The following is a 10465-nucleotide window of genomic DNA, read 5'->3' on the forward strand; positions in this document are numbered from 1 at the left end:
TTTAATAGGCTGGGTGCCAAGACTTCACACAGCAGTATAATCCCAATATGCGGCAAGTCGTTATCGCCGTCATAGGCAATATGCAATAATTCTGCCTCTGTGCACCTCTTTGGAAGACCAAAAAGTCTGGTGATGGTGTTCAACAACCAAAAAAAACGCTTCCAAAGTCAAAACCCACAACTTCCCTCCACTACATGCACACACAAACACACACCCTCCTCTCAGATTCCTTCACTGCCTTACTTTGTACTTGACAGCACTTCAGTCCTCACTGCCGTCTATGCTTTCTGATGGGTGTAAATGGGTGATGGGTGGGCGAGGCGTCCCACACGGCAGCATCTCTAAATGCACCATAGGAGCGGGGTTTTGCCCCTCCCTCCAACCTCCTGACAACCCCAGAACTTCGGAGAGAGGTGACAAAGTACAAATGAGGTTTTATTCTACTTTTTCTAAACTCTTGAGACACTCCCTGAAGAGAAATATTCATCAAACAGCACAATGGTAAACGCAGAAATCTCTTCTTTTGCGTCTCTCCCTTGGGCAAATGTTTAATTGCACGCACTTCGGTGTCCCTAGATTGTAGAAGTGATCAGAAAATATGTCAGAGAAAGCGTTCAATAATGAAGTAGTGCTGGGAGAGCTGTTAAAACACAGACACATGAAGATAGGGTGGGAGCGGAGGTGTTGGTGCCGAGGAGGGATGATGTAAACCCTCATGGGCTTTCCCCAGTGGGGCCACAAAAAAGGAGAAATAGTGGCGATAGGGGAAGAGCCAGACACACAGCAGCTTTATTTGCATTTGCACCTTAATAAGGGTAGCCTCACTTCAACACTGTGTGTGTGTGTGTGTGTGTGTGTGTGTGTGTGTGTGTGTGTGTGTGGGTGTGTGTGTGAGTGTGTGAGGAGGTCATGTGTTGTGATATAAGCTCATTGTGCTGGTGGTTTCATTGCTGCTGAGCTCATAGATCATTCATTAGCCTGGTTCAGTCAACAGGTAACACACAGGTTACTGAGCGAGAGCGCGTAAAGATTTATGGCTCACATTGTGTCACACCTACGTAAATCATATACACCAAAGTCAAATTAACTGGAAAAACTGACCCTTTGTCCGTTGTGCTAAGTAGAAAAAAAAGCACAATACCAAACATAACGCTCACACACACACACACACACACACACACTGCGAGTCAGGGGGGTGGTTGAGGTGGGTTGTGAAGAAATTCAACACCAGAGACAGGTTTGTTTCCTGTGTTCTGTGTGTGGTTATGTCTAAGGACTGAAAACACTATCATTAAGGTTAGGGAAAGAAAGTGGTTTTGGACTCTTGAAATTGGCTTTTTCAATATTTACAGTTACCAAGACAACAATCTTTCCCCAGTGTTTTGAGTCACTGAAATATGAAAACAACAAGTGATTTGGATGAAGTTTGAGCAGATTATTTACTGTTTAGGGAACTTTTTATATAATTCTCTATATTATGTGTTTCTTTTATATAATTTTTTGTCCTTGGCACCTGCTCTTTTAGACTATTTACATTTTACATTAACTTTTCTTCACAGAAGTGGACCAAATGTTGAGATATAGGTCTACTGTGTGTATTTTTTAAGTCTTCTTACACCCCTAAAAATCAAGAAGGAATTGCGACCCTCCCATGAAGCTTTGGCGACCCCACTGTTGTAGGGAAAAGCAAACAAAAGAAAACTTGTTGTGAAACATTTTGTGACTTTGGAGATAACTTTAATAAAAAAGTTAATTTAATATGTTGATTAAAAAAAAGGTTATCTGGGAGGCATTCCTTTCAAAACTGACTCACTGCTGCAAATTAGTCGAGTATACAAATAATTTAGGAGACAGAGGAAAACCTGCCACACCACTCTGTCATATCAACGGCATACAAAGTTGTTGCTAATGTGTTAGGAAACAGCTGCCTAATTACACATCCGGCAGATGTGAAGCAACATTATCATTAGTTTGGAGTCTTGTTTCTGTCCAATATTCACTCTCCTACAGCTCGGATTTTGCTCTACCGACTCCTGAAAAAACCTTTAGCAGCTACATGTTCCACTCTCTAGTTGTGGATTTTGTGTCTGCTGCTCGATGCTGGGCAGGTAGCGTACAGTGTGTTTAACTTAGGGTTGTTTGCTGAAAACATCTGCTTGCGGCTGCTGGAGACACTTAGACTACAACAGACAGTACATGCTTTTAAAACCAAAGCAAAAGAGGCTCAAAATACTTAGTAGAGCTGCAGATCGCAGGGTGTTCTCCTTGATTTTGACACTGCAAATAACTCCTTTTCACGTGAAGGTATTCGATTCATACTCTAAAAGATATTCATCAGTGGAGCTTTAAAGACGTGTTTGAAACAGGAGTAACAACCTTGAGAGAACAGACTCATTTATGATTTATGTCTTCCAAAAAATTATATGACATACTGTAAGGGAAATTTTGTTGAAGTAGCAAGATAATATAAAGGTGAAATACATTAAATAAAAAACTTCCCAGACTGGATATTTCTGTGCTATGAGAGCAGATGCAGAAAGGAGAGATATACATACTCCCTTGTAGTAACAGACTGAATCTCTTACACACAGATATGGAGAATGAGGCTGGATGTGTGCACACAAAGATGTGGAGATAGACTGTGTATGTGTGAGAGTCTGAGGGACTAGGAGAGTGCAAGCTTGAAAGCAATGCAGAAATTGGAGATATTGCTGTGGGTGGAGGGCAAACTAACTTTGAACATTCATTGCAGTGAAGTTATTATCCGTCCTCTCTAGAGGTCACAGTCAAGGCTGCTGGGAAGCCTCCTCAAACAGGAAAAAAAAACTCCCACATACTGAGCTCACAGAGCACCATATGAGCCTCCACTTATTCACAGACTTCAGAAGAAATGTCCTCTAGATAGATAGATAGATTTGAACTTTTTGTTTAGATTTTAGTTTAAAACGTTCAAAAATTAACTAAAATTAGCAACAGAATGTGAATAAAACAGTTTTAATGCTCCTCTAAGCAAATTATGGTTTATCAAAACTTAAGTTTTATTTTCATAACTATGGCTTTATGATAATATTGTTCAGTGCACACCAAAGACATTTCCAAGAACTAGGCCTTCTGCAGCGACTAATGCAATAACATTCCAGCTGGATACATCAGATCAGTATATTTAAGTTACTATGGGTATGTTTTATTTGTCATAGCACTTTTCAAGCTATCAAGCTAGCTGTTTTTTTTTTAGCTTTTGTTTGTAGTTTGTAGAAATTACAACCATTCTTGATACGACCACCAAAGGGCACCAAAGACATTTCAAAGAATGTGTCATTTTAAACTGTAGCGTAAAGTAGTGTACTTTAATCTAATTCTTCTTGACATGACTTTAACACTTCACAGTCACTGCACTTACAGTCGCAATAAAAATCAATCCACTCTGCCAGAGGTGGTGAAGACATATTTACGTTCCAGTCTCCATTTATTCTGCCTTTCCACTAACAGTTTATAGGCGACTTTATAGTACAAATGGCATACAGTATGAACTCATAGTGACACACATTTCAACACATTTGCAGTATTACACTGACTGAGGCAACATGAACTGAGCTGTTTTTTTATTGTATTACTTAAAACAACAAAAGCCTCTGACCTCTGGGAGTTTGGATTAAGTTGACAGTAAGACTATAGTCTGTGGTAAGTACATTGCATACAACGTTTATAGTCTGGGTGTTAATTGTAAATATAAGAAAGCAACACATCTGATCATGTAAGAGCACTTTAAGTGTCTGGGTTTTGTTTTTGTGTTGTAGACATTATGGCATGCGAATGGGAATCAATGCCATTCAAAACCAGCAGGCTGGCAGCACACACACCCACTGATGGACTATTAGCAGCGACCAAACAGCTCAATACAGAGGCCACAACACCTGAGTAAGAGAATTCACAGCCAATAATGTCTTAAACCCAGTGGCCTCACGTGTTATCGATCACGCCTTCCATGCACACGCAATGTGTGGTTCACCGGTGCTCAGATGGCTACGTTGTGTGTATGTGTGATGTGTTGATTTTTTTAAATGTTACCACAGTCCAGACAAAAACAGCAGAGCCCGAGGCTGTGTGTCAGGAGAGCCATCTGAGTCTGAGGTACACGGGCGAGCGTCTGCCCAGACCATCCGTCCAGATTAGTGTCAAACACTCGATCGACACTCCGGATTTAACCGGACGGACATAGGTGACTGGTGTGTGTGTGTGTGTGTGTCTATCTAGAAAGTGTGTATGTCTGGAGTGTGTGTGTGTGTAAACAGAGGGACCAGTGTTCATCATCAAGCTACGTATATAAACTGTTATTGTGTCTTTGTCTGTGTTCCTTAACTTCTGTCTTAGCAAGGACTGATTTGAGCTTTAGACCTTGAGAGGAAGGACGTTTTTTTGGAAATTGTGACCAGTTTTTATTTGAGGATTTGAAGGTAAAGTCTTGGTTTTAGGGTTAAGCTTCGAATTAGGTTTAGGTAAAAGGATTACTCTGCCAAAATTCTGTCTTTTAACTGTCAAATACTAATCACTTCTAAACATGGCTGTGAAAAGTTTATAGCATTATCCTTGGCGAGGGATGACAGTTATAGCCCGCTGACTTATCTCCATGGCAACTGAGCAAACTTCATGTCCTGAGGAAGACCGTGAGAAGCTCAGAATAGTAATGTATTTAGCTACGCTGTGGAGATTTTTGCAAAGTTTCTATGGACTATTTTAGTTTGTTTAGACATGTTGTTTTGTTCATAACTCCTGGTCATTATTGGAATACGTTGTAACGGTGAATTCAAGTTGACTGTTAGGTGGGGTCCTCCGTGAAGAGAAGAAACTTTTCATATTCTTAAAAGTAGATGTTTGAGTAATTAATATCTGAAAGAGATTTTTGGTTGAGTATTCCATTGAAGGTAAATCCTACCTTGGTATTTGTTTTTCTAGGTTTGGACATTAGAAAAAGACTTGGTTAGGGGCTGTGGTATCCTTTCATTGAGGGTCCTAGACAGAAGTACAAATCTGTTTTCTAAGTCTCTTTGAATTCCCTGTATATGTAATTGTCTACTTGGTGCATTGTCTTTTTGGCCACTGTATCTGTATGTTTGTGTCTTGAACTAAAGGGAATGGAGAGGATAGTGTTTTATGTGTTTCTGTGTTAGACTGTCTGCACTGTACATGCACTTTCCCTTTTTATCTGTGTATGTGTGTGTGTGTGTGTGTGTGTGTGTGTGTGTGTACACCCCATGTATCCACATATTCAGCACTGACTATACCTCTGGAGTCTCCTCTCAATAAGTTGGCAACAAATGCAAAAACCTGCAAGATCAAAGGGAATATCACCCTGCTAATTCAACTTCAGATCAGAGAGAGATCTTCAAATTAAGTGCGAGGTTTTGAAGTAAACGCTGTTTTGCCACCGCGTTTCATTTATTTTCAGCTCCAGCGCCCTAATTGGCCCCAGAGGTGAGGAGGAAAGTGGATGGGATGGGAGCGCAGACCCAGGGCCAACTATCCATCTGAAATGTGCTCTAATGAAACGGTCTGGGGAGAAATTGACATTTTGGTGCAAAAAGAGCAAAGCCGTGTCAGATCGGCGAGTGGCCAGCAAGGGGTCCTTTGGGACTTCCACTCTGAAAGCTACTCAATATTTCATATCATACAGGTATTAATTAGAGTTTGCATAACAGATTTTACCTTTTTATCACAAAATATGTCTAATTTGACCTCTGTTGCACTTGCAGAATGTCTGTAAAACTCATTTCATCCTGCATGAGCAACTGGCACCAGGCATCGGTTTGAACTTAAATATCTTGTTGCTGTTTCCTGCTTCAATGTTTCTGTTTTGTAAAAACAGCATATGCACTATTGGACGGTGTCAAATGGCTTCATACTTTAATACACGTTGTTAACAGCTTCATTCCAAAACACATTTCCCAAATCAATCCAATTTCAGGGGGATAAAAATGTTGCTGGATATTGTTCAATATCTCAAAATTACAGCTTATTCCAGTCTGTAAAATATAAGATTTCATATGCAAACATCCCCACCAGGCTTGCTTCGATTACCCAGAGCAAAAGAAGGCTTGGTGTTATATGACTGAAGTGAGGGAGAAAGCACAGCTCTGCCTCCCCAAGATGAACCAAGCTTAAAGTAAACAGCCCATGATAATTTATTTTATCAAGTACCCAACCTTTATTTGCCCTTTGTGAGGGGAGTGATAAAGGGACGGCGAAGGCGTTATGTGATAAACCTTTGCACCGATACGGAGGGTGGCTGACCAATACAATAGTGGTTGCATCATGTGCATCGAATGTGGTTACTGCAGAGCCCATAATGTCAAACAAAGACAGCAATGTAATGACTATTGGATTATTGCAATGATAAAGCGCTGAGATTTACTATTATATCAGCAAGACATCGAAAAGGTTGAGAACAACTGGCTTAAAGGAGCAGTGTGTAGTATTGGCTGGCAGTGAAACTGAAGATTGCAACCAACTACTCGCCTTCCGAGTGTGTAGGAGAAAATTTACGGTGCCCGTGCAACTCAACTCAAGAAAAAGAGTAAAAGGGAACGCACTCCGAGATAAAAACGCCTCATTCTGAGGTCACAAAAACACAAGGATGAAAAATCAATTCAATTTCTGCCATCAATTCAATAGAAGCTCCTAAGGGTTACAGACTGGCACTTTAATATTTGTCCAGTACCTTTGGTAGACCTGCTTAACATAAGTGTGTTATCTCTCATTGAAACTGAGCATTGTGCATACAGGCTTGTATTTTTGATGGCTTCTACTTGAATTTTTGTGATTTATATGTAGCTTTTGAAAAAAGTGTCAGCCAGACAAATGCATGTAAATGTAAGATTAGAGATGCAATGAGGATTATTGTTGCAGATTATGGTTTTAGTTAGAGATCCTTAAAAGTGTGTTGTGTGTTGTGCTTTTGTGCAGAGCAGTATTCTCCAGCTGCAGGTGAATCACTACAAGGATGAAACTACATGGAGCATTACACCCATCATTCTTCTGTCATTACAGCCTCTTCTCTTGTGGTTTTCTTGGAACCTGGCTGCAGAGGTTTGCTCCCATTCAGCCACGAGAGCATTTGTGAGGTCCAACACTGATGGTGGGTGATGAGGTCTGGCTCACAGTCCATCCTAGAAGCGTTGGATGGGGTCGGTGTCAGGGCTCGCGAGTTGAACAGAAGTTCCACACCAAACTGGGGAAAACATTTCTTCATGGACCTTTGACAGGGAAGGGGGGGCATGGGAGCATTGTCGTGTTGAAACAGAAAAAGGGACAAACAAACAAACTGCTGAAATAAAGTTGGAAGGATTCTCTTAAATATCATTATGTGCTCTGGCATTAAGATTTCCCCATCTTAGAATTATGAGGTCTAGCCTAAACCTTGAAAAACAGCCCCAGACCAATGTAGACAGGACCGTCTTCATAAAAAGATGTTGCTGGGGTAATAAACATCCATACTCAGCAAACTGTTGCTGGATAACAAAGCTGTAAAAGACAGAAGTGAGGAACAGCGTGAGAAGCCCTGGGTTTTGTTTTCCATCTGACACTGATGGATAACTTAAGCCTGGATGTAGCAGTGTCTGGACCGTCCAGACCTTTATGAAATCCCGGGGATTACCTGGAGGAAGGAGCACATCACAACACAAACACACCACTCACATCCGTCACAACACGACATATACTGTATGGAGGGAGGAGTTTTACATTATGTAAAGTTCATTTTGGACATTATATTTGCTTTTGATGTGAGGATTTGTTGTTTGTGTGCCATGCTGTCACATCTAAAACAATCCACTTTTAAGGAACACACAGCCGTGACCACCATGTATTTATTACTTTATTCAAATTAGGGCTTTAAGGGCAGAGTGGTGTAGAGTTTGTTCAACCTTTATCTTGGCGTATGTAATCCTTCAGTTGACCTCAAAGTCACCATGAAATGAAAAATGACTTCTTCAAGTTGTTTGCAAAATTTTTTATCTAACAAAAAGTGCCAAAATATGTTTGCATATGTATGTGTTTTTGTATTAAAAAATGTCTCTTATAACAGTCCTCCCCTTCCAGTGAGCTTATGCTTTACCAAACGCGTGGACATAAAACAGTTTTTATTTCTTTGAAATCACACAGTGTTATACTTTTGATTGATCATCCTGTGTCCTGCCCTGAACATCCTCCTTCAATAGGAGCACATCAAATTAACGAGGCAAGATGCACGCTGCCAAAATGCTTTTTCACCTCCTGTAGATTGAAGACGTGTGGTTTGTACATTAAAAAATGGCATTATGTGAAATTACAAAAGAAAATTAAAAGACTTTACGAGCAGCATTGTTATGTAATCACTCTAATCTCCTGTTTTATCTGACTTAAAATCCTTGAAAATCCTTGAAACAAGTTAAATCCACTGAAATTATGTCAACTCATGGCCAGTTTTTACAGTTTTTATGATGAAAATTTTTTGCAGCGTGTGTGTGTGTTGTGTGTGTTGTGTGTGTGTGTGTGTGTGTGTGTGTGTGTGTGTGTGTGTGTGTGTGTGTTTCGCCCCGCTTTGTGTGATCAAGGTTTCCGCTGATAATGAACGTGCAGTGGCAGACTGAAACCAGCTACCGTTGTTGGAGGACGCTCCTGCTCTGTCAAAAACCCTCCTGCCTCCTCACCAAGGACTCCTATTCATGCTGCTGGAAAATCTCCCACATGCTGTCAGTGGAAACACAAGGGATGACCGTGGGTGCCTCAAAAGATATTCAAAAAAATAATAATAATACAAGGAAAAGAAAAGAAAAGGCAGTCTACTGTTGCTGTCAATAGAAGCAGAGTGATTTTTTGCGGGGTAGCAATAAGTTTCACATGTTGCTGTAGTCCATGCTATAATGAGAACTAACTACACTGTTCCTATTCTAATCCCACAGGATCTCACTGTGAGTCCTCGTTTGTAGGTTTATATGGCCTATATCATATCTTTATAACCTTTCTTTCTATGATATCCTTGTATAGAAGGGTGGAAGGCTAGCAGAGGTTTCACCATAGCATCTTTTTGACTTATTTCCTTCGACTGAGCTTTTGAAACAGCCTTGTCGAACCTCCTGTGACATAATTGGTCTTGAAACGCAGACTGCGAAGGAGGTGGCGCCTGGAAAAGGACACAGCTCATAAACATAAACAATAGCAAGCTCCTCATGATTTCAGGAGATTGCTTTGATTGCATTCACACCCTGCTGGATTCAAACCGTTCAACCATCCTCACAAACAGGCGTTAGCTGAGCTTTTGTCAGACTTATAATAATGGCGTACTGGGTTTTTATACGCCGCGCACAAGGCCGAATTACCATCTTGGAAGAGTGGTCAGCTGCCCCAGGGTCACAGATCTCCAGTGTCACCCCCCAAAAAAACATAAATTCACTGTGTAGCAATCAGTCTGTGGTACTTGTAACCAATAAAGCACAATATCAACTGTCATGATGAAGGCCTTAAGGTGAGTCCTGCTTTATTACCTGATCTTGAGAATCTGTTTTTGAAGAGGCACCCTGTGTCGAGATCTAGTTTTAAGACCTATATTATTACAGGTGACGTTTTTTTCTTTCAAGGTGCATATTTTCTAGCACTTTGCACACAAAGTGAAGGGAATGGGGGGCATAATAAGGGATCAGGATCAGATGAATCATGCCATGACCAAGCAGTGTATGTATGTGAATGTATGTATCTAATGTGCATTGGGGAAATTGTCTTGCAGCTACCCAAATATTCCTCATTCATTTAAGGGGAAATGGAAAATGAAGGAAAGTCACAAAGAAATTACAATAAAATTTAAAAAAACACCAACAACCAACAAAAAAAATAAAGTAAATAAATGAATTTTTCAAGCTCACCCACATTTAATTACATTTGTAATGTCATGGTAGGTTTAAAAGTTGCCAAGCAACACAGAAATATTCTTTTTTGGGATTCTGAATTGATTTACGTGGATATAATTTTAACAATAAAGGTGTAAAGTTGCACTTAAGTTAATCATACGTGTTTGCACTTTTCTCCTGGGGACGCCACAGTGGAACATTTAGGGGGGGAAAGTTACTAACCAATCTACTTTAGTGACTAATGTACTGGCTAAATGTGATCTTACAGCGACCCCTGCTGGCAGAGAGATTGAATCACATTAAAAGAGATAGACAGACAGACAGACAGACAGACAGACAGACAGACAGACAGATAGACAGACAGACAGACAGACAGACAGACAGACAGACAGATAGATAGATAGATAGATAGATAGATAGATAGATAGACAGACAGATAGATAGACAGACATTTAGATAGACAGACAGATAGATAGATAGATAGACAGACAGACAGACAGATAGATAGATAGATAGATAGATAGATAGATAGATAGATAGATAGACAGACAGATAGATAGACAGACATTTAGATAGACAGACAGATA

The sequence above is a fragment of the Dicentrarchus labrax genome, unplaced genomic scaffold (genome assembly GCF_905237075.1).
Source record: "Dicentrarchus labrax unplaced genomic scaffold, dlabrax2021, whole genome shotgun sequence".
Taxonomy (NCBI): Eukaryota; Metazoa; Chordata; class Actinopteri; family Moronidae; genus Dicentrarchus; species Dicentrarchus labrax.